The sequence below is a fragment of the Takifugu flavidus genome, chromosome 15 (genome assembly GCF_003711565.1).
Source record: "Takifugu flavidus isolate HTHZ2018 chromosome 15, ASM371156v2, whole genome shotgun sequence".
Taxonomy (NCBI): Eukaryota; Metazoa; Chordata; class Actinopteri; order Tetraodontiformes; family Tetraodontidae; genus Takifugu; species Takifugu flavidus.
This window is the reverse complement of record NC_079534.1, coordinates 6,041,523-6,066,282: the sequence shown is the minus strand read 5'-3', so window position 1 is coordinate 6,066,282 and position 24,760 is coordinate 6,041,523. Positions and strand designations below refer to the sequence as shown.

The 24,760-nt window shown below is 44.4% G+C and overlaps 1 long non-coding RNA gene across 2 annotated transcripts; it reads right to left on the bottom strand.

Moving 5' to 3' along the window:
• Nucleotides 1-4,439: 4,439 nt before the first annotated feature.
• LOC130539082 (uncharacterized) lies at nucleotides 4,440-13,759 on the bottom strand. Of its 2 annotated transcripts, XR_008954018.1 has the most exons (5): nucleotides 12,941-13,151; nucleotides 11,996-12,166; nucleotides 8,301-8,454; nucleotides 6,923-7,767; nucleotides 4,440-4,615 (listed from the first exon to the last, which is right to left on the bottom strand). It is a non-coding gene; the product is annotated as an uncharacterized LOC130539082 (long non-coding RNA). The 2 variants fall into 2 exon arrangements; XR_008954017.1 differs by lacking the exons at nucleotides 4,440-4,615; nucleotides 6,923-7,767; nucleotides 8,301-8,454 and having other exon boundaries at nucleotides 9,659-12,166; nucleotides 12,941-13,759.
• Between the last annotated feature and the right edge of the window lie 11,001 nt (nucleotides 13,760-24,760).

The following is a 24,760-nucleotide window of genomic DNA, read 5'->3' as shown; positions in this document are numbered from 1 at the left end:
AATTTACACAGGGTCTCCTGATTTGCATGACAGGAGAGGCGACGCCGGCCCATTAATCATAGTCAGGACTGGCATTCTTATCTGGCTTTTCCCTATCAGCCTAGTCAAGGGGAACAAAAACCATCCTCACAGACCTTTCAGTCAGACACCTTCTGATGTCGCCTGGAAATTAATTCTGAATAAATTCAAGGACTGACCTCATACACTTAGACTGACCGAATGAGTTCACAGATGGAATAAGCAGCATAAAAACACCCCTGAGGTAAAGCACATTGTTTTTTTCCCCTTCAAACGTATGATTTTCGAGGTAATTGGCAATAAAGGATTTGTCAGAAGATGATCCAGCAGAGGAGAGATATAGTAAATAAACCCAATGGCCTGTGGATTACACTGGCATGGAATTAAACAGCACATACATCTGCTGAAGAGCACAGGCATTGTTTTTGTTATTACCAGCCAAGAGCGATGTTGAGCTGCAACGTTCTGGAGAAATCTGTGAGCCTCCTATATAGGTCACGGACAGTCCGTCCAGTTAAATGGTTGCATAAGCCTCCATGTCTTTCCACCTTGTGCTTTGGTTCATTTCCTCTCTTTGATTCACCAGCTAGTCAGACAAACCAACAAGCGCACTGTGGTGGTTTAGCTAACAAGCTAGTTCCTTCCCAGCTGTATATCTTTGTATGACAGTAACCACACGTTCATCAAATACTCGTTCATCAGCTAGAACAGAGAGACTCTTTTAACTTGTGGCCTTTCTCCGCTGACCCTTTGTACGTGATGAAAACATGGACAGGGTTCAGTTTAGCCTAGCAAGTAGGGTTACGTCACATTGTTTATTATTTCTGTCAGTATCCATGAGACAAGGCACTCAGTGTGTAGCCGTTAGCGTGCCCTTCGCTTGACTCATTCCACAGTTTGGGAGAATGCAGTCATAACATGTTACGTCTCAATCGTAACATGTGTGGACAGAAGCATATGGGAATGCTCGCATTATGAATGCTAACGACAGCCAACGCCTTCAACTGGGGCATGCGGGAGCCTCGGAAGAGCGGTAATATACACATTGTGATTTTTATTACTCTCCACTGCTCGGGTCAGCTGTTGGTTTAATTGGGCCCACATAAATCTGCCGCTGCAGCCGGCTCGCTGTTTGCTGTGGTCGTGTTGTGCGTCCCTGCAAGGTTGTGTGGGACTTAAATGACAAGGGTGAGAGGACGTGAGGAGGGGAGGGGAGGAGATAAGCCTCCCAAACTCACCGGAAAGGGACATTTTTACATACAGCCGTTGAGAACGTCGCCGTTTAACCATCGCGTCGGAATTATGCATCTGAAATCCGTTTGATTTTGCCATTATGTGTAGCTGTTTTCAAACTTTTAAGTGTTCCCATTTGCCGCGTCGTAGCTGATTTGCTTCCTGTCGGAAGTTTTCAGATTGATCAACATGTTTTGTTGTTGGATGGTCACACTCTGCTGAAAATGGGCCGGGCCCAACTGTCTGGAGACGGGAACGTTACATTCAAATAGACATTAATCATAAGAGGCTAATTCATCACCATGACAGCTGTGAAAACATCCTGCCAAGCCCCCTTCCACTCCTTCCTCCTCTATGTCCCCTCCGGTCTTTTCAAATTCTCCCCTTAAAAAGGACCAAATTTTGAAAACCTCTTTTCAGCGCACTGCCGTAGAATATGTAAGGCTACAGGGACATTCATATGCTAATAGCCACGGAGCTGAGAGTGCAAAATTAACCAAGCCTGACAAAGGCCCATGTGACCCTGAGGAGATGTGAGGAGGCCAAGGGAGGGGGAAAAAATGATCAATCTTGTGAAACGTGCGCGGTTAAGGAACGTTGACCAGGCCAAGATAGAAGATAATTCAGGCCACAAATAAAAGTCTGAACACAAGTTTGAAACGAGGCTTAAAATTTAGCACAAATTCCACAAAATACGTGGGGGTCAGGGTTAAAGTTAGGGTGGGCTGGCCACTTTACCCCGCAGTACGTCCTCTTGTCTAACCGTCCCTTTCCCTGTTTAGGAAATGTGCAGCACAAGAGTTAAAAACAGTAGCCACCACGGCGGCGGCGGCGGCGGCGGCCGTGCTTGAGAGCATGACGCTCCATTTCTCTGTGCCCCACTTTCACACAGTCCAAAGTGATTCATGAATCATTCAAATCATCCCGCACCTACACGACAGCAAGGTCTCCTTTAACATCAAATTTGATGTTAAAACGGTACATTGCCTTTGATGTAGCGTAAAGTCTATTCCTCGCCTTATTTTAAAGGGAGCGTGGGCGGGAGCAACGAGGAAAACTCGGTTTCATAGCAAAGGTGGCCATCAAAAGTATAATGGTGGTCTTGAGAGGAGCGCGGTGCCGAAACAGTGTGCTGTTGTACTAAAGTGTAATTGCACAATCTATTACTCTGTTAAGTGCACCCAGGCTAAGAACTCTCTTTCTGTCATCTCTTTTTATCCATCTATACAGACGACGTGCAGGTAGATCCTGTCGCCCTCTTAGAGGGTCCTCACCTGTTTGTTCGAACCTTCTGCAGACCTTAACATTTAAGGGGCCCTCACACCAATCAAGAGGAATCCAGCCATCTTATTTTCCTGTTTGCAGCTGTTGGGAAATAATCCGGATTCGGCTGCTTGGGTCCACGTCTGCTCACTCTAATTATGGGGGGGAAGGGGCGAATGTGAGGTTCGCCACCAGCCTCGCCTCAATATTTCCCTGAAGGGAAAAAGGCGATTTAAGACAAGAGTGAATGAAGGTTTGGGGCTTTCTAATCTTTTTTTTTTATTATTTCACAGTTTGCATTTGTTGCTTCGTCTCCGTGAGTCTGGTTCTGTGTTCTGGTGGTATCTCACTAATTGAGTGTTTCAGGTCAGTGTGTGATTGTCTGATGGTCAGAAATGAGAGTTTTTGGACTTCAACAGGTTCTGTGAACGCAGAAGAGCCTTTCCTTTTTTTTCCCCCAGAAATCAATACTCTGACCTCGGGCAGGTTCTGTGCCTTTATTCTCTTTTTCACAAAGATTTCTACTTAGCCACCGGCCACGGCTGTCGACGACCGTCTAAATTTACTTCAAATATGCCCTCAGACATGGCTTTACTTTAGGGAGTTGTTTAGGAAGCTTTAGCCCACCTACGCACGGAGCGTTTTTGCTGGAGAAGCTGTAGGTGAGCAGAAACGGTAGAGAGGCGCATTTATGTTTTAGCACAAATGTGCCTGAGTGCTCCGAATTGAACAAATACAGGACACACACACACACACACACACACACACACACATACACATACATACATACATACATACATACATACATACATACATACATACATACATACATACATACATACATACATACATACATACATATAACATGAAAACTCGATTGATTAAATTTAAAGAAAGCAGAAAAGGATGTTGTTGGGAATAATTTGTCTTTGAGGTAGCTACAACAGGAAGTAACGAGATTAGAATGAACGCTGGTTATTGAAAGTTCATCCACAATACTGGAACCACATGACACTACATATACGACATATATATTAGTATATATACTACACACACACATGTACTGTATATATATACTACATTGCAACCAGACGTCAAAGGTCTGAGCATAAAAAGCACTAGACAAACACAAAAACACACACCTTTACAGATTCCAGGGTATTTCTAGCTTGGATGTTGGCATCATAAGAACTGTTGGGGCCCTAACTTTACTTTAGAGGTCCTAAAATTCTTGCAGGGATTCCAGCTCTTCAGGGCTGGCGACCTGCGGTGCAGATCGGCCGATGTCTGGATGTTGGTTTGTCCCACAGGTCCAGATTCCAAACGGCTTCACAAGGTTGAACTGATGTAGAAAGAAAAAGGTGTGTGTAGGCCATCCTTTGAACCAACCGCTCGGTGCTTCGCTAACACACTCCGCCTCGCGTCCTACTCCCTATTTATTGAGACGCCACCAAAGCAATCTGGGATGGCAGCCACAGATGGCTCCTCTAATCCAGGCAAATTATCTCTGAACCTTTCAGAGTAAATAGCCGTGCCGATGAAAAGGGAACATGAAGCGCACGTGTACACCCACTGGAAGCTGTAAAGCTGCAAACTCCCATATAGTTGGAGTATTCCACAGTGCTCAAGGTCAGAGGTCAGGACACAGACTCCCACGTTAGCTGTTGGCAGAGGCTCGGCACCACCTGTGGTCCGCCTGTAGATAACAGGTGACAGAGTTTTGCACGGATAATCTAGCAAAGCTTGTGTGCAGACAGGGCGGGCTTTTATTCTTATTTTTAGAAATTCAGTTTCTAGGATTGATACTTCCATCAGTCTCAAAATGATGATTTTTGCCAGTGTGTTTCAGACAAGCTTCCAAAATCTGCACTTCTGCCTTAAAAGAAGATTTTTTACCAGCGTTTTACAAAGCAATAATGCTCAAGTTATTAATAGCGGAAGGAACTTTAATGATCAGTGACATTAACGGCCAGATTATAGCAAACTGCATCTGTTGGTGTGATGGATGGAAGACGATGCTGCTGCAGGTGCGAGGCCCACGCTGTCGGAACGACGGCACCAACGCGGGGAAGCCAGCGTTCCACATCCCTGGAGGACGTTCCTGTTTGTGTTACACAAATATACGATGTTGGCCTTCTGCAAAAACCGCTGTGACACAGCTGCTGGGCACAGAAATGGTTTTGCACATACAAAAACCTCCTGAACATATATTGGCGAAGAAAATGTTAAACTAGCATCTTGTACAGGTTCGGGGCCGAGTTCACAGCCGATGGCGGATTTAAAGTTGTTGCGGCATCTATAGGAAAGAACCCTGCTGATGTTGACAAGCAGACTCTGAATTTCTCTCTTGCATCTCTGAGACAAGTGTGTGTCAGCAGCTGATAGAAGGTCCACGACCAAAGCTGCAATTTGGTGTAGACCTCCTCTGCTCGGTGCCAAGGCCTCCTGGGTATTCAGCCTTTATCGCTCGGATGTTTGGTCCGCCTGCGTTCCCGACATTGATGTTTTTGCTCCCCGGCACCAGCCAACGCGGTATTCTTCAAACCGCCGGCCTTGTCGCGGAGAGATACGGGGAGCCACAGTTCACAGCGCCTCCGCGTTATCTGCGCGGTCCAGAGACTCAAACAAGTGAGGGGGTTGCGAGACGTCCGGCACATTGCGCTGCGGCATTGAACGCACCGCACCGAATTTACCAGCGTTTCCCGGCCGAATGAAGCGTCCACCCTTGAGACCTCCTGCTGAGATCCACCGCGATCAGCAGAAAGCACACGGAGTTGTGAGATTTGATGGCGTTCATTCATGAAATTAGGCAGGGTCTAAAACTCTTTGGTACGTGTTTCCACTGCACCCGAAGGACACGTTTTATTTGTTTTATTTTCTTTTGCCCTTGTTCAGAGGTGAGACCCATATACTATGGACAAGTTGAGTCTGAATTATTTAACTTAAAACAAAACTTTAATCCTTTATATTTCCTATTTGATCGTGTGTATTTTTCACATTTTCACTCTAAATGGAGTCCCTCTAAGGTCTGCGCATCCAGCATGTCACACACGCAGAAGCAGACAGCCACGCCGAAGCTCTACATTTAATTGTATAAACTGTGTCAGGGTACGTGCACGGTGTATCAATTAACTGGTGAAATCCTGTGGCGGCTGCCACAATACTTGCAGATTTGCACTCTTTAACTTTTTGGGCATTTCTGGTTGAGATATGATGTCGCAGACTGGCAGGACAACGTACAAAATTGTGTTTATCACTTCAAAACTTTGGTTTTCGACATCACTTCAGAGCCTGCCCCTTAAACTAGCAACAGTTGCAGAAAACCTCCATTTAACAGGAAGAAACCTTGACTAGGCTCAGTCATTAGCCTGCTGCTAATGACTGGCTGGGTAAGGGATGAGGAAAGGAGAGCTGGAAAGAGGAACAGAAAAAAACAATCCTTCTTTCTTCTCCAATTTGGTATATTTCGGAAAATAAAGCTAATCTCAAGTCCTGGAGAAACAACTTACTGAAAACCCCCTTCATTAAACCTTACATCCAAACTGCTAATGAATTCCTTTCATTAATTCTCCTAGTCTATACCTACTATAGATACAATGCATTTTTTTTACAATGCATTAAGGTGTTTTTTTTCTGTCGCTGGGTAATTATGTTTTTTTTATTTTACGCTATGGACTCTATTCAGCGTGTGTGAAACACAAGGGCAGGGTTCACGGTAAGAGACGCCGTGTTTTGTGTAACTAACGGCTGCAGAGATGAGTGGTCCTGTGATGAATGGTGCCGTCATGCACTGCTATAATCACGCCTACGCATGGCTTCCTGCATAATTGATTTTTAATCCCCTAATAGAAAGTAAATCACACGAGCAAAGCCCGCTTTAGCAGTGCCAATGGGAGCAGGGGGGACGAATAATGGCAATGAAGGACAGAGGAGAGGAGTTTGGGGAAAGAGGATGAAAAGAAGATGGAGAATAAACATGCGCGGATGGGAAATAGAATGGAATGAAAAAGTAGTAGATTACCTTTATTTGTCCGGGTCCAGATAGCATGAAGCTATTTGGCTAAAGCAGCATGTGTTCGATATCAGGGAAAGTAGCTGTGATGGCGTGCAAATCCGATTGTTGCTTAGGAATATGAATGATTGAGTCATCATCTGATTGGGGGCAGATTGCGTTTGTCATCCAAAACAAACATGGCTGCCACGCCGCTCAGAGGACAGGAAGCTGCCAAGAAGCTGTCATTCTCGGGCAGACAGGAGACATTCTGTTGCACAAATGCGCCGGTGCGGCTCCAGTGGAGCTTTAAAAAAGTGGACAAAAGGTTCCCCCCAGCAGCCTGAACGCCAGAGGTGGAGATGAGCCGCTATTGATTTAACGGTCCGACCACTCGGGATGCAGATTTACATCTACCTCACTTGTTTTCGCTTTGTCCTTTCACGGTCACCGAGCTGATGGCTTCAATTGACCAAGGGCCCTCGCTGTGAGCGTGAAGGCAAGGAGCGAAAGGAAGGACGCAAGGACGAATGATAACACGGCTCTGATGATGGTGTGGATGCCTCGTGGAAGGAGGAGACGGAGCCAAGGAGGTGCTGTCTGACCCCCCCTGGACGTCCATGCTGAGGAAGATGGAGGGAGAGGAGAGAGGACAAGAGAGAAAGAGGGAACAGTCCAACAGCTGTCGCTCTGACCATCTAGGGCGGAGCCCTCGGTAATGGTCTGTCTGTCTGTCTGTCTGTCTGTCTGTCTGTCTGTCTGTCTGTCTGTCTGCCTGCCTGCCTGCTTGTCTGTCTCACCTACCTACTTATCTATCTATCTATCTATCTGTCTGTCTGTCTGTCTGTCTGTCTGTCTGTCTGTCTGTCTGTCTGTCTGCCTGCCTGCCTGCTTGTCTGTCTGTCTGCCTGCCTGCCTGTCTGTCTGCCTGCCTATCTGTCTGTCTCACCTACCTACTTATCTATCTATCTATCTATCTATCTATCTATCTATCTATCTATCTATCTATCTATCTATCTATCTATCTATCTATCTATCTATCTATCTATCTATCTCAGTGTTTCAAATGGAGCTGGTTTGGCGTGAAGGGGGCGTGGCTTGGACTTGTCCATTTACATATATTTTGCAGTCTGTACGGCAGCACAGGCAGCTCCGGTCAGCAGAGAGGGAGTGAGTGTGATCCAGGTGCAGGCAGATTGTATGCTAAGAACATGTAAATCCTCCAAAGCTCTGCCCCCGCACGCCAAACCGGTGCCAGAGAGCTGAAAACACAAATCAGGATGAAAAAAACCCACAGAGAAATGAAATCAAGTCATTTTTTTCAAAATGATTACTATTATTATTTGTTTGCGCATGTTTTTTCCATTCATAGTGTTTCCTTTTGTCTCTTTTCAACGTCGGCCTTTATTTCCCCATTCGGTGACGTTACAAAGAATCAACATTAATTATGTTGGAATGAATTTGGCTCTGCCTGGTATGTGATGACTCGGCTATTCTGTTCGTTCAGCCACGACTCAGCATGTGAGGCTTTAACACACACTGTCAGCGCCTCATGGCCGAAATGATGTGTGAAAATGGAGCGGCTGCGATAATCCTGCTCATGATAATCCCACAAACACGCTTCGTTACACACTGAAGAGTGAAGGAACGTGGCCAAACCAGCTTCTTCTCACCTCAGTGACCCAGAAATTCTACAAAAATGAATTATAGAGGCAAAACCTTGGTTGTATCTAGCCAAAAAATGGCCTTTTTTAGCTTCATCTGAGTCCATAAAATAACAATAGAACTGTTTTACCTCTCTTCAGTCCCTCATCACCGTCTCATCGAAAATTGGGAGCTCCAGGTGGTCCTTCGACCACGATAATGGGCTCACCCACTGCTCCAGTTTCTCCATATTTTGGATGGAGACGCAGCGGGAGGATGGGCCGAAACAGATGGTCCGGGGGGAGCTATTAGCAGAGAGAAAACTTTTAATTGTGTTTACCGTCTTTGGGGTTGGAAACTGCACCTGCTGGAGCCTCTGAAGGTTTTTTTTTCGCCGTTACAGATGACACATGGCTCCAACATACACACACACACACACACTTCTGACTACATTCTTGACCTTGATGATGGAAAGAGCCCTGTTCACTGTTTGTGAAGGTCATTAACAGTCAGGCCGATCGCATTGCGTCTGTTCAGGTACCATAGGAATTTCTAAACACCTTAAAGAAAAGCATTAAAACTGTGAAGATTAGAAAGGCTCTGTAATGCGTATTGATCCAGCATCTTTCCTCTTAAAGCTCGGAGTAAAAGCATCACCGCGGCACCCAAACGACATTTGTGGATGTGAAATGAAAAGCACGTATCTACAGCACCATTAAAGGACATGAAAATGTAGATTTTATAAAGTGGAGACACTTAATCTCAGCCCTCTGTGCATGGGGACGGGAAGAAGACTCTTTTATCTTTGTTTTTGTGTCATTTCTACGTTTCTGCTTAAATATGAGGTCTCTTGATCACAAGTTGGCTTTTTTAAAGTTTGGATTGGTGGTTTTTAGTGTGCCTGTTTAAAACTGGTAGCATCTGGGCCAACTGTAAGCAGTCAGCACCAATAGACCCATCCAGACTTTGACAAGGATCTGAAAAGTGTTGAAACTGGAACGTTAATAGCAACAAATGGCTGATGGCATTGAGTCTGGAGTCATTCGCCAGCAGCTCCAGTTGCTATCTGAATCAACAGATGATGGTTAGCGTCGCCAATTGCTAATGGTAACATTATAGCCTGTCATTGATTTTGCACAAGATGTTGCTGTTGCAGTTTACATGCCACAGACTACTTTTATGAACAGCGGCCCTGTTTACATGTCCATAACCATACAATAATTTGCTATAATCACATTATCGTAATAATCGGATCTAACGTATTTTATTAATACGTTAACTGAAAAACCCAGATTTCTTTCAGAGGTCGTATGTACAAGACTCAAAGTTCTTCTTCTCTCTGTTCTTAACGAGTGTAGCAACGCCATTAGCATCAGGTGGTGTAATGAGGGAGATTTGTTTACTCTGTTTGTTGACTCCACATTGGACTGTTTACCTGAATAATCTCATAAGTCCAGAAATTGGATGAAGATCAGATTTTTCTGATCACATAAACAGACTAGAAAAAAATGATAGCTAAGAATATGCCTTTATTGTCAATACACAATTGATTCATCATGTCCAGATGGAGGATTAGAGGTGGAACATTTCCTAAACTGAGGGGACATTAGCATTTGATACTAATGTAGTTTGAAATAAAACGCCAATGTTCATATAGTAAAACAATAACACACACGTTCAAACATTAGCGTTACTGCGACCATCAAGTGTCTTTTCAAGCACCCACTTCCTGCTCCTGATTGGAACGTTCTTGTCTTGTTAATAACCACACTGGCATGAGGGGAATACCGCGGCGACATGAACGTTTAGCATTAAAACCGACATAAACCGAATAGAACGAGCCCAAAGTCGGTCCCTCCCACTGGCTGCGGGGTCGGTTCAGTCATGTGTGACGTGGAAATGGAAGAAAACGCAATCACGTTCCCCCTTATTTTAATGGAGCTGTCAAGTCAAACACCAGCCCGTGCCGGCCACACCGGCGAGAGTGGCTGAAGAGGCACTAAGCCATCTGATTAGCCTCGGAGGCTTGATTATCATAGCTTATAAATTCAGCATGTGTGATATGATGTATGCACCCACTAACAATTTGAGGCTGTGTTTAGCCCATCAAGAGAAAATTCAATTTTTTTATCAATGTAAACACCCAGTAACAGGTAACAGTAACTATACTAGCATAAAACAAATGTGTACCACACAGCTTTATTTAACACTGGTTATTCTGTTTGTATTTGTCAAAATTTTCATTTCCTTCCTTTGAGAAATTGAATTTACATTTGTGAGAGCACACTGAATGGTCCCCTCCTGTATATTAAAATAGAAAAAGCAAAGTAAAAGGAAGCCTGCCCTATCGAGCTCAATATCCATCACGGTACAGACAAAATGGAACTCTAATGACTGGAGAAAGAAGTTGGGCACATCTCCAAGATCATCTTTTGGAGAGGAGGCTGCTTGGGTCAGGCAGGGGAAATTAGACAGGGTCGGCAAGGCGTGATAAGACTGATATGAGCGGACATTATCTGACTGTATGCAGACGACACTCCGATAAGCACAATATCAGAGTGGACAATGCAGCTATATGGGATTTTGTGGGTGAGGGTTTGATTGTCAGATGAGATTCTGGTGATATTTCTGGTGAACAGAGAGACTGTGGCACTAACAACAGGCTCAAATCAGGATACTCATGAATGTCTCGTAAGGCTAACGCTCAGTAATTAAAAAGAGTAGATGAACCAGACAGAGTGGTTTTTTTATTATCATTTCTATTGATCCTTGAGCTTAACTTTTAGGTTATAGCCACCCTTTTTGCATTTTGTGCACACCTGTACTCCAGGTTGGAGGCTAGTTTTAGACTTGCTAGAGATGACAGAAAGCAGCATCCTTTAGCCCACATGCCTTCTCGTGTTTGTGCTCCCTTAGATGATAATTCTGAGGCTCTTCCCAGCAGAGAACCGGGTGATCTGAATATCAAAGGATGTTTTTTTGGATGTATTCAGCACGCGTTGTCTCACGGTGCAGCTTTGACCCTGCAGAAGGAGCCTTCTGCCAGGATTTTACACAACCCCATCGCAGTGTTCAAGCTGGTGCTGCCCGCGGGGACCGATCAAAGACTTCAGTTTCTATTACCAGATTGAATGTTTGTGCCACACTCGCTACCCTCTGAGCTAAAGATCAGCGTTTGACAGAGGAAAACACCATTCTGTCATGACTGGCTCCAGCTGAGGGACTAAACAACAAGAACAACGAGTTTCTAAATGCAGGGGGATGCAGTCGTGTCTCTCTCATATTCTCTCCCGTGCCCCCTCTAGATTAAAAATGAGCCGGCGGTTGTGGATTAATTTAACATTTTTACATGCACGCTCTGTTTTGTTGTATTCTGAGTTTTTTGTATCATCTTAAATAAGCACCATAGTAACAATTTCTTATACCAACTTAAATTAAAAACAAATTGTGTCCATCTCAACGACCACAACCAACCAGTCTGACAAAGAACCAGGCTCATATACGATATTTTGATGTGGTTTCAGCTTATTTCACTGTTGTATGGGTCATTATGTTCTAGCTTAAGAGTTTTAAGCAGTTTTGTCAATCAGATCTGGTAATTAATTTGCATTTATGTGTATGACTCAGTGCCCTTAACCAGAATTATTTAATCCATTCTGTCTTTAGTTACTTTGGTCTTAACGTCAGTCTAGTATGGGTTTACTCAGTATCAGATTTAGCTTAACTCAGTTTCTTCCACTTCCATAATTCAGAGATATAAGACAGAATCTATTTTTAGATCAAATAAATTTACGGGGGAAAGGCTGTTTCTTCTAATCGAGTGTACATGATTGTCCTGATATTTACGTTGATGCCATCAGTTGATCTAGAAGCTTTTTCCTTGGCTCCTCGGCCCGACGGAGCCTCCACCACAGTCGTGAGCCGGAGAATCCGCCTGCTTTATTCCAGTGAGCATATTTAATTTGCGTCACCCTGGGAGACGCCGTGGAACGCGTTCCATCCATCAACCCGGCAAAGCTGAGGGGGAGAGAAGGATACCTTCAGCAACGTCTGTAAATGTGGTTTGCCATATTTTCTACAACTGCAAAATGTTTCACATCTGCACACACACACACACACATATTTGTGGTCGAGCCACAGCTAAACATGACTCAGTTTCCATACATTTGAACTCAATGATTATCCTTTCTGTCTTGTCTTCACCGGCAGCGTGATTGAGCATGATTCATACCGGCAGCCGTGTCGGCAGGGGTGAGAACTGCGGCATCAGTCACCACTGAAACACCATCACCTGTAACAAGACGGCAGCTCCGTCTGTGCTTTCATACTCACTCTTTCACACCCTCTCATGCTTCATTTGAGTATCTGGCAGTCAGGGAGGAAACAGGCGCATAAAATATTGATATGAATCTGAGCTAGAATATGACGTTTATCCGTGACTTCATTCGCATTTTTGCAAACTTATCTGCATATTTAAATGGAATCATCTGAATATTCACAGTATTGTTGCTATGTGACTCGAGCTGTTGTTGGTGAGCCTAGCTAGCCCTGGGGCATCTTCACTTCTAGCTTTATTGGCAAGGTCTGCCCATATCTGGGTAGGTTGTTCTGGGATCTCCATGTTCTCTCCATCCAAAAACCTGAATGTCAGGCTGATTAAAGATCAAGAGTGATTATTCATGTCAATGCCGTCTGTAACCATAACTGTAAACTTTTAAGCTGATGGTGTGTAGACAGAGGAACCTGGTGCAGCTAGACATTAAGAGAGATTTAGACCCGGACCAAACTTACTGTATCAGGCTGAAACACTGGACCAGCTGGACCCCGAATGGGTTCAACTCGTTCCTGGAGAGGATCCACTGGACAGGGAGAAGACGAAGGCCGTGCTGCAAATGGCGCCAGAAATGGGTTCAGGTTCCAAACAAGCAGGCATCAGAACTAGCCTTACCAGCAAATGTTTTAGTCACCAACCGCTCCGCTCACAGGTCAACAAGATGGAAGAGATAAAACTAAGGGATGTTTACAACTGGGTAGACAGCTGCATCATGGTGATAATGGTGAAATGGCTGCATGAGAACATCCTGGACCTAGCTGTGGAGCTAGCAGGCATATCCTAGCACGCAATCCTCCAGGCAGAGACAACAGGATGTGGCCATTAAATCAAGAAAGGGCAGAACACTAGACAGTTCTACACCAACATTTTTGGAGCCTGTGAAGCCCACCCCCTCCCCCCACCTCAGAAACGCAGACAATATTTTTCAGTTCCTGACACCAGCCGAAGCCACAGTACAAGCCAGTGCTATGCTGGGCTGGTGAGGCTACGCCGTGCTTGCAGGACTGATTTGAGGACATGAGGGAGCTCTTTAAGGACTAGGACAGTGCATCCCACCAAAAACCCTGGCTTAACCCAGGGACTCAGCACTGAGGTCAACAGATAGGGAGGCCTACAGGAAGGCTGGAGTGGACCTGAGCAGAGGCACCAAGGCTGCTAAGATAAAGTACTGAAAGTAGATACAGGCTAATTTCAAACAAAACAAATAACCCTTGGATCCATGTGGAAAGAAATCCAGAATATTATGGACTATAAACAAAATACAGACAAAATGCCCCCTATCCCTACTGGCACTTCACACAAACCAGATCAATGCATTTCTCTCCCGCTTTAAAGAGGACAACAGACTGAGAGTGGACACACAACCGATGCATCAGAGCTTGACCAGCCGCCCACCATCCAACATCAGGTGCTGCAAGCCCCGCGTGGCATCAAGCACCAGGACCAGATGGGTTGCAGGGAGGGTGCGGAAATCACGTGGCTGTCAGCTTGCTGCGGTATTCACGAACATCTTTGACCGTTCGCAGCAGCAAGCTGCAGTCCTACCTAGCTGAAACCTGCCACCATATTCCCTGTGCCCAAATCCTCTGTTATCAAAGGGTTGAATCATTACCGGCCTTTGGCCCTGACACTGATCGTGATGTGAATGGAGAGCCTGGTGTTACAGCATGTTAAGGTCCATATTTCACCAGTTTGCCAACATGTCAAAAAGATCCACAGATGATGGCGTCTCCATCACCCTCCACTACGTATTCAGCCACATTGCAAACCCCCAAACATACATCAGGATGCTGCTTATTGACTTCAGCTCAGCATCAACCAGCATCAGTCCCATCCAACTGATATAAAACTGTGGACACTGTAGCTCCCTCTGTCGGTAGATCAAGGACATCCTGAATCCCACACCCCAGGAAGTCAGTCCTCCAACATCATCTTTAATGCTGGTGCACCTCAGGGCTGTGTTCTGAGACCACTCTTGTTCATGCTGTATACCAACAACTGTGTCGCCACCCATGGCTCCAACACCATTGCTGAGACAATTGTCGTGGGGTTGATCAACAACGAGGCACCATGCAGAGAGGCGGTCCAGGTGCAGCTGACCTGGTACAGTGACAATCACCTTATCTTTGACACCATGAAGACCACAGAAACCCTCATGAAGTTCTAGAAGTCGAGGACCAGGTTGCAATCATTGGAGAAGTAATGGAGCAGGTCACAATCTTCTTGTTCCTCAGACAGCACATCTCAGAGGACCTGGGCCGGTTCAGGAACACCACCCACATTATTGAAAAAGCCCAGCATCATCTCTTTTTCCTGAGAACACCGAGGAGGAACAAAAACCCTTCCCCCCCCCCTCCCTCCATATCTGCTGAAAACCTATGGTCAGGACATGTGGGGAAAGTTTGACACCATCTCTCAACGTTAGCATGCTGACAGAGGCCTCAGAATCCAGAGAATCATCTCCAATGGTCGCCAGAGTGATAGATGGAGGGCTGTTAGTGCAGATCCCGTCCCAGATTATTTATTGATTAGATTTCAGAGATCCAGATGAGAGAGTAGATACCAGAAAACTGTCCCCAATATGGACATTACTCACGTTCAGGAGACACAGCTGAGTCAATGCTAAAATTACTGACTTTCTAATAAATTCACACTTAAAAGTCAATCAATGCAACAACTTCTGCATGGCCACAGGGGGCGCTGCAGCCAACACATACAGTATAAACTTTAGTACATGTAATCTAACAGACAGTAGCTCAGCATTATCAAATTACCATCATTAGCATCGTGAATGGTAAACATTTGCATCGCCCCCCGATGTGAACACTGAGTCTCGACACCATCTGCTATTTGTTCAGCTCGCTGTTAGCGCACATCCTTTGAAGACATCCTTTTAAAGGCATTCAAATACAATGCTAAATAGCTGTCAGCGTCACCTTCCGCCGCTTGAATACCAATGCACAGCGCTAAAGAAACTTGTAGCGCGGCATCGCAGTGAATCCTCGGGGGGGATGCTGGGTCGAGCCCATATCCTGCTGTCCGACGTTTCAGAGGCTGGCGTCAGGGCCGCACTTTACTGAATATTTTTGTAAAAACAGATCATAAATATTACCAGGAATGTTATTTACTCAGACAAGTGAAAGTGATATAAAGTGTATATTAGCTAAAATCGTTCAATGTTTTTGCAGGAAGCTACGTTTTTATAACTTTTATTTACAGCTTCGTAGAGGAATCTGTATTTTAAGAAGTGGGCTTCATAAAACATACATTTTTATACGCCGCTGACAGTTTTAATGGCTGTTTTGCGGCATTGCATCCTCACCTGTGGCCACCCTCCCTCATTAATCCCATAACTGCATATGCTTGGGACGTCATTTATGAGGGCTCATTGTCATTGAAGCACATTATGTAAGTGATTTCCTCCTGCTGCTTTTGAAACATTTTGGACACCTCCTATCGAAAAAACACGGTGTAGCCTGACAGCCTGTGTGGCGGGGAATAGCTGTCACTGTCAGAGTGATTTACGATATAATTAATGAGCAATTAGTCGACATATTAGAGCGCTCTGTTTTTGTTTTTCCTGGCTGTTTTCAACCTGAACATTTCTCGAACAGACTCTCATGTAACAAATGTTGAGTTCACGTTTTAAGCAGGCATGAATGAAAACATATGGTACTATAGAATGAATCTTTTGAAAGTTTTATTTATGTTTCTTTTGACTACAATGAAAATTTGGTCAACTAAACTACAACCTTACGTGCTCCTGAATAAGAAAATGCCACACGTGTGCTCGCTGAAGTCCAATAAATCGCACCTTAACCAGCACTCGGGGGGGGATTTAGCCGTTTTGGCACCTTCAAAGCACAAAAACTGGGTGTGAGTGGGATTTTTCTGGACTTGACAGAATCAGCAGGAGTTAATCAATAAGCTTCAAAATGAATGAAAAGGAAGGAAACCTCAGAAACACCTCTGATTCGTCTCTTGAGGTTTGGTGAGGGCGCTCGTTAGGGAAACGTCTTTTTTATGAATGGGCCAAAACCCCTCGCACTTTTTAAGTAATCTAACTTTTAAAGTATTGTATTTTTAGTGCAGTGATATTGGACTGAACCAAAAAGTGTTTGATGGGATTGAGCGTCTGTTCGCCACAATGTCGTCCTGGTGCGAGTCCGGAAAATTGAGGCTTTAAAAGGAACTAATAAACCAACGTCTATCTGGGCCATTATCCCCTCAGAATGTCACTAATGTTCTACAGCCTCCATCTAAGAGACTTGAAAGTCAGCGTGGGAAAGATTTTATTCGGTGGTCTCCCGCTGGTTTGTCAATGCAGCGCCTCAGGTAGAGCTGTGTCAACATAAAAGGGAACCATTTTGAATCACACTGTATGTCATGTTTCATGAACACAACCTGCACTTGGCTCCTTTTCTCATTTTTCTTAAGGAGGAACTGCCTTCACGTCTTAAGATGAGAGGTGGTGTCGGATGGTGGGGTTGGACCGAGAAGGGTGGCAGCGTCGGAGTACTGCGGGGCAGATGTGGCTTGTTTGAAAAAGAGACTATCAATACAGAATAAGACACAGCGGGAGACAACAGCTACCCGCCGGCTAGCAGCTCATTAAGGGTAGAATGAAAGAACACAGAGAGATGAGAGGAGCCCGTTCGAGTTCCTCTCATCTCGGGGGACGACAAAGATAGACACACCTGGAGCAGCACATTGCAGCCACTTTCACCCCCTTTAAAAATATTTTGGTAGGAACTTGAAACTGTAGTGGCGACATCTTAATAGCAGCAGAGCCTGCAGAGCTACTCAGCTTCAAAAAACCAGTGCTTGCATTTGCTCCAAGAGATGCCCAAGGACGTGCCAGAGGGTCTTCATCAGTGCTTATTAGGTAGGTTTGATAATCGAAAAAGCCTGAGTTAGCATATTTGCTAATTAGGGTGGATACATATACAGTCATGTCAGGAATCCTCCATTACTCAACAGAGAGGAACATTAAGGAGGTGTCCTAGCATGGATAGATGCTCGAAGAGCGCTCAGCTGCTTCTAATCAGCATCTGTGCTTCAGTACAGTTTTAAATGATTATACGCTATGGCAGCTAGCGGAGTTCATTTCACTGGATGCTAAGAGACTCCACAACATGTGACATTTGTTTCCTTTTTCTTTGTTTCAGCTAGGCAGCTGGGTGGATGTTTAATTTCTGCTTAACTTCTCAAACGGCTTCAAAGAGGAAAATGAACCCAACAAACAGAAGAATGTAACAGGCGCGCTGCTGCAGTCTGGTTTGATGCTTTTCGTCTTCCGGAAAGAACGTAAAATAAGGAGACGTGAAAGCTGTAGGGCGTAGAGGCATTCGCCATTTCCACTCCAAGTTAGAAGGAGCAGCCTATTAAACGGTAGCAAGCGGGAGGTCATTGAGAATGTTTGCTGCTGCTAACGGTCGCCTCAAAGCTACAGGACAGACCTCAGAGCGGCATCCGTCACGTCGCGTTTAAAGTGTCATCGGCGTAGAGGAAAAGAGATAAAATTGCAACTGAATAGTGAGAAAAAGGGGCGGGGGGGGGGGGGGTAGTGTCACAGTGGCGTCAGTCTTCACGTGGTCGGCAACACAGATGAATTTGGTTTGAATCACAGTGGTTTTTGGATTTGGGGGCTGGCAGGACTGCTTTTTTTTTAATTAGCTAATTAAATCATCATTAATTTGAAATGATCCCTGCAGGGTTGACATTTAATCACTTATCCAGAGTGATTAGTTTAATTCCCGCTCTGAAGAAGATGAATGAACATTACGGTAAGAAGTGATAATATATATGAGAATATGTACTTTCTGAAGGGTACATAAATAACCACAGACGTCCCTTAAATCAACCATTTGGGGGAATTAAGCAATTTCCTTTTTCATCGTGTTTAAAGCAGCCAGGACGCGGTTTCAGGAAATTACATATGTAGCCTTTGAGCCTCACGGAGCTGAAGCGGCACGTTTGAGGGCACTTTGTGTGGGCACTGCGCCCACACCGACACGTCCATTTCTGCGTAACCTTGGTGAATCGCCAGAGTGAAGAAACAATTTCACTCTGCGGAGATTAGGGGGGACAGAAAATACATTTTTATAAGGGAGTGGAATGGAAAAAGCCAAGAAATGTATTTTTCACCATCTCAAAGCCAAAAATGAGCCTGTTTGTTTCATTGTCTGCCTCTTCTTCCACAACACTGCGGCATCTCCGCGGGGGGCCCTTCCGCCGTCTCCCGCCGGTCCGTCTCCGGGCCCCTCTGGCTCAGTGGAGAGCCCACTTCCATCAAAGCTATCATTGTTTTCACTCCAGGACTTCCAAGGACTCGCGTCCAGGACAAAGACCGCCCTCCTCACACACGATAAGCCTTAACTATAATCAGTGTCTGGTTTACGTCATCATTTTCAGGGCTTGCTCTGCTATGTATGCTGCTTCCAAGCCAACGGAAATAACAGTGTTGTCGCTCCAACCTGAGCCTCATTTAGTAATATCAGCCCCTAGCTCTAGGGTTAGTGTTGAAGTTAGCAAGAACAAACGCCTACTCGTGGATTAAAACATAAATATGCACGGATGTTAAAGTCAGTTATCCTTATTTCTGACATTTTCACTTCTTTTTTATTTTTTCTGGCAGTACGCTGTTGGCCTGGCCCCAGAAGGTCATCTAACTGTCACAAAACCCCCTATATTGCTTTCGGCACATGGCTTTGGGCTCTGTCAACACTGGCTTAAATTGAGTTATAAAGAAAAATTAGCCTATATTTTTCCATTGATTATATAATTGAAATAGCCATGGGACTGATTAATGTCTAAGTAATTGCCAGTGGTAGAGCAGTTCACTATTAATCCAAAACAGCCATCCGGCGTCTGCATCACACACTCATCATTAAACGCATCATTGAACCGTTGGAGGTGAGGACCTGCTGCTGGGTCAAACTGCTGATTCTGGAGCAGCAGAAAACAGATATTTTAAACCCAAAGTTCTAAATTGTCTTTTGGCATTGTCGGCTATTTTGGTGTCTTTTATTTTAAATTGCTGTGAAAACAGCGCCACAAAAAAAATCATTCAACATTTAACTTTTCTTGTGTGTTTAGGCTACTCAAATGTCAACAACAACATTTTCTGGTGTCCAGATTTGTGGGTTTTGGGACCATCATCTAATTTCATCTCCCTCGCTCCATGCTGGAAAACAACCATGGACCAAACCATTTCATAAGAAGCCACGGGGGGGTATCGAAATGATTCCAAATTGAAATATTGCGTGAATTTGTGGCTTTGTTCTTGCTGGGGTTCATTATAATGAATATATATATAAGTTCAGTATATGTATAATAACAGAGGCTAGCGAGGGCTGTACGTGGGCCCTAATGGGCTGTGGGCTCTTTGAATTGCCATCAAACTTTATTCATTCCTATGAGGGCAATTGAGTAAAATTCGGTCCGTATTTCTTTCTTTAAGTTATGCCACCTGTCATCTACGTGTTTCTGGTTTACCGGGCCTGATCATGTGACGCTGATGGGTTCTGCATGTGTCTGAACCTGCTAAACCTAAATACAGGAAGTGTCTCCGTGTGTGCCTGTTTTCTCCAGACCAAGTTTACTTAAGAGGAGATTTTCTTTTTTTCTATTAAAATTTTAAACACTGCACATCTGAAAACTGTGACCTCACTGAATATGCATTTCAATATGGTTCTGTTCAGGCATGCAAAACATGGGAATACACACACACACACACACACACACAAACACACACACGTTTGAGCCTTTACCTGTGTGATGGAGCCATGACTGCAGTTTTAATACTGTCTCTCTGCATCCGTCCTTATATTTTAGCACCGAAAAAGACGTTTTTGGACTTTTAAGCCGCATATTTAGAGACATTTTTAGATAAATCCCGTCTGAGCCTCAGGTGAGGAAAGACATCCCATTTCAGGCAATTTAACAATTTCAGAGAAAAGCAATCACATCATCATGCCAAACCACTCTATACACATCTGCATGCATTCTGTTGTCAAGGGAACCAGCTACAATTATAGCTAAATATGTGAGTTCCACTACAAGTATGAGATAAAAAGCTAAAAATGTTTATGTTGTGGAGTCCCGACGCACTCGGGGTCATTTCTGATACTGTCCCAACTACAATAAAATCAGACAGATGGAGACACGCACACACTCCCCCCACCCCAAGCTAGTGAACACTGGCAGCTCTTGGATTTAATTACAATCCCAGTATGGTGACGAGAGCAGTGCCACAGGCCTCCGAACACACCTCTGTTCATCCACAACTTCTTGCGGTGGGCTAATGAACGTTACGCACGGCTGCAAAACAATTCAGGAAATCCTGTTTTTCGGGGATGGAGACGTTGACTCAACAGTGGAAATCTACCGAGAGCTGCAGAATCTTAAGTGACATCTGCTTCTCAGTGATGCTTAATGAGTAATTTTAATGAGCCTTAAATTGAGTTCATCATACTCTGCTGACTTTCTGCTCCAGTAACTCTAAATGCTCATTAGGTAATGTTAGCAAATGCTTTGCCTTTAAACCAGAGCCCCCACACATGTTTTATTAGGATAAAAGTGAGACCCCCCCCCTCCCCCATGCTTCTCCCTTCACAATATTTTGTCATGATTTTGACTTCACTCCCCAAAGACGGGCCTCTCTGTCTGCTTGCTAGCGCCGCTCCGCTGCAGCAGCGTTCCACCTGCAGGGTTAGGCGACGTCTCTGCGAAGGTCGTGGCTGTCAAATAGTTACATAAGAGGATTGGACCCAAGTTTAGGCTGGCGACAGAGCATCTCCACCTCAGCTGGCAGGGGGGTGTAGAGGTGAGTGCCTTCCTTTTTCTGCATAATGATGGGGAACAAAAACAGGCCAAGGTGGGCTAACATCTCACCTTAATTAAGGAAGTTTGTCTGTGGGGTAAAGAATCAGTGCCACCTCTGATTGGGCTGCTGAATGGAGAGACCTTGAAAGCCTAATTCACACCTGTCATCTGTTAGCTGCCAATTAAAACCACACGCCGCTAACAAGCACTGTCGCTGGTAGCAAATAACTTCCAAACTTTTGCCTGTTTTTCCACAGAAGAGATGTTAAACATTTGCTGCCCACAGACATTGAGTCGCGAATATGTTCCTGACACTTAAGTTGAAAATAAGACCTTTTTCATCAGAAGGCTAGCTGTCTAATTCCACCACACTCATGTGGCACCACAGAAATTAACGTGCCTGTGGCTTATCAAGACAAACAGGCAGCACATTTAATGAATAATTAAAGCTTCTGAAACCCCAAAGTTTTGCTTGTGTCACAGCATTGTTTGGAAATCTTGACACACGTGCAAAAACAAGTTGTAAATTTAAAGAATAAAGGCGCTAATTAGGAGTGTAACAGTAGTAATGCTAAGGTAATGTGACCAGCGAGACCACTTATGAAACATTAGCGAGTGTTTAAAAATGTTCCACTCGCATAAAAATGCTATTTAGCTTCTTTTTTTTTTTAACCAACAGGGACGAACAAATGTAATGGAACAGCAAACCTGCAGCTGTTTACCACAGAGAATTTTTAAAAAAACAATAGGAAATATGATTAAAAATTTCAGGATTTACCATTAATTATTGTGTGAGTAGTTTATTGTGCTTCCATGGCCGAGGGGAATAAATGTCTTTGCCATTCTTCCTTATTCTTCGTGCGGCAGCTATTTTTCCACTTTTCAGTGCACTGGAGAACTTATTTAACACCTCAGCAGGTGAAATTTGTGGCGAGAAACACTTGGCATCCAACTGTGAAATATAAGCTGCCAAAGTCCCATCTTACGTTGACTTTTTCAGTACGTGAAAAAGGTTTTTCTTCATTATGTTGCCGATTTTGGTGTCTCATTTAGTTAAAGATAGACTAGAACTGTGACTGTCTTTATAGATTGGAAGACAGACGGTGACATCGAGCAACAAAAAGAGAAAATTGAAAAGAAAATTGAATGAGAAGATGTTTAAGTAAAGTGTGTTTTGTTCGTTTCAGCCCTTGCAATAAAAATAAAACTCGTCTTATTTTCAAGATGGCACTTAAAAGACACAATACGGCTGATCAATTTGATGTCTTCTGCTGAGAATTTTCAACAGAAGAATCACTAACATCAACATTAGCAATGATGACATAATAAGCATGTTCGCTGCGAGTGTGACAGAATGATCACAGTGGAGTGGAGCATTCACTTTTGACGTCCTCTCCTGTCTGAACCTGATCCTAAATTGGCATCGGAGCCGCAGATCTTGGGAACTTTTCACACACACGGCTACGCTAGCCCTTCTTCCTGATAAAGACAATCTGATATTGTTAATTTCTGGGCTAAAAAACTAAGGAAAGTGATGCTATTTGTGATGTTTCATAAGATAAGAAATACAGTTAAATGCCCAGCTTGTACTTGAAAGAATTCCAACGTAGGTGTCAGTGTCCTTACCGATATTTTTAGGGTTGGACTGTCTTGACAAACATCTTCCTTCCCAGTGATGCTAGCAGCCCTGCTACACTAAGGTGAAGGCAACTCCTCCACTTACTTGCAAATCTAAAAACAAAAATCAGGATTCTTTTAAAGCAACCGCTGAGTTCAATCCATTCAGTAGCCTAAAGAGCTCTTTAGTTTGAGCTCTGAGAATAATAAAAGAATAACATGTAAATTTGAACGAGGGCTAAAGCTTTTCTGGCTCAAATCACCAGGGGTTAATATAATAATACCTGGGCGTCTGTCAGCCATTCTCCTGCAGGGTGTTTTCACATTTATTGTATTATCTTCTTCATAACACCTTCCACACAAAGGAGTCCAGCAACACGCTGTGGTGTCTTACACAGAAATTCGTAAGCTCCGGTCCACTTACATCCTCATTTAGCTGTCCACGACACAGCCAGCCACCAACAATTCACATCATGTAAGGTTAATTAAAGCCTACTTGTGCATAAGAGAGGAAGATCTTGCACATTTCCAGTAACTTTTTTTGTAAAGACAAAACAAAAATCATGGCAATTTGTGTGGTTTGCATTTCCACTACACCTCAAAGTTCCAGAAACCTTCATCTCCGGCTGATGACGTTTGGGGACGGGTTTAGCTCCTCCAGCTTCTTATTTCTCTATTTGAGTCGCTGATTCAGAGGAAAGGTCCAAATTCTTCCTCAGGAAGACATTAACCAGAGCCCGAATCTGTCCCTCCACTTCTGGTTCAACCCATCAGCGTTAAATCCAGCAGGCGAACAGAAGCGTGAACAAGTCCCCGATCGGCGTTTTTCAGTACAGGAATCTTTAAAGTCCTTCCCCAGTAACGTTTGAGGTCGTGGGAAAGTTTACATTCAGGTCATTTTGAAGGAAACACCCTGAGGTTTTTCCAAATCCTAGTTAAAAAATATATATTATAAAAAATCGTGTTGTGGAAAGGGAAAGGCTGTCCTGGTGGGATCATATCTTAATGAAAGCTGTGTGGTGATGAGGTCAGGTAGCACAGAAACTTCCAGATAGACAGCTTACATCGCGGAGCTTTCTGGGTGGACTTCTCCTCTTGAAGGTGCAGGGTTTTCCCGAGTGTTCCTGCTTCCCTCTACAGTCTCCGAACACACGGAGACCCACACGTTAACCCGGCGCATCCCCCGCCTCTGCCTCTGGTCTGTTCTCCCAAGGAAAAATAACACCTGTGTCACATATTGACAGTAAAATCTGTGTGTGTGTGTGTGTGTGTGTCTTTGTGTGTAGTGAGTCAGCGTAATGTTCAGAGCACCCAGCCATCGCTCATTTCGTGTTGTGTTCATGTGACCCAAACCTCTCTCCTTTGTGAAAGTGACTTTCGGCACCCAGCCATGTAGGCCGCGATAATGTGGGCCAAATTCATAACAGTGGGGGGGGCACCGTGAGGACCACTTGGCTTTTTCAATAAACCTCTGATGTGTTTCGTAATGCATTGGTTATACTTCACCGTAAAAGCCATTCTGTTGCTTTGCCAGCCGGCGCACTTCTCCCCAAATTGCCTTTTTCTCCAGCTGCCATTGGCTACGCTTTCCACTCGGCTGCACAGATATCATTTATTTATTTTTTATGAAACAACAACTCCCCTCCGAATCAAAAGAACCTGCCCCCCTCCCTCACCTGGCCGCGTGGATGGATCTTCCGATCGGCGCATCGTTGAAAGGAAGAAATTAACACAAATCCTGCAACAGTTGCGGCGCCTTTCGCGGAAAGATGATGAAAGGAGAGGGTGGGGTGGGGGGGGGGGTCCACAGTTAGTGATTCCCCATTATGTGAAAC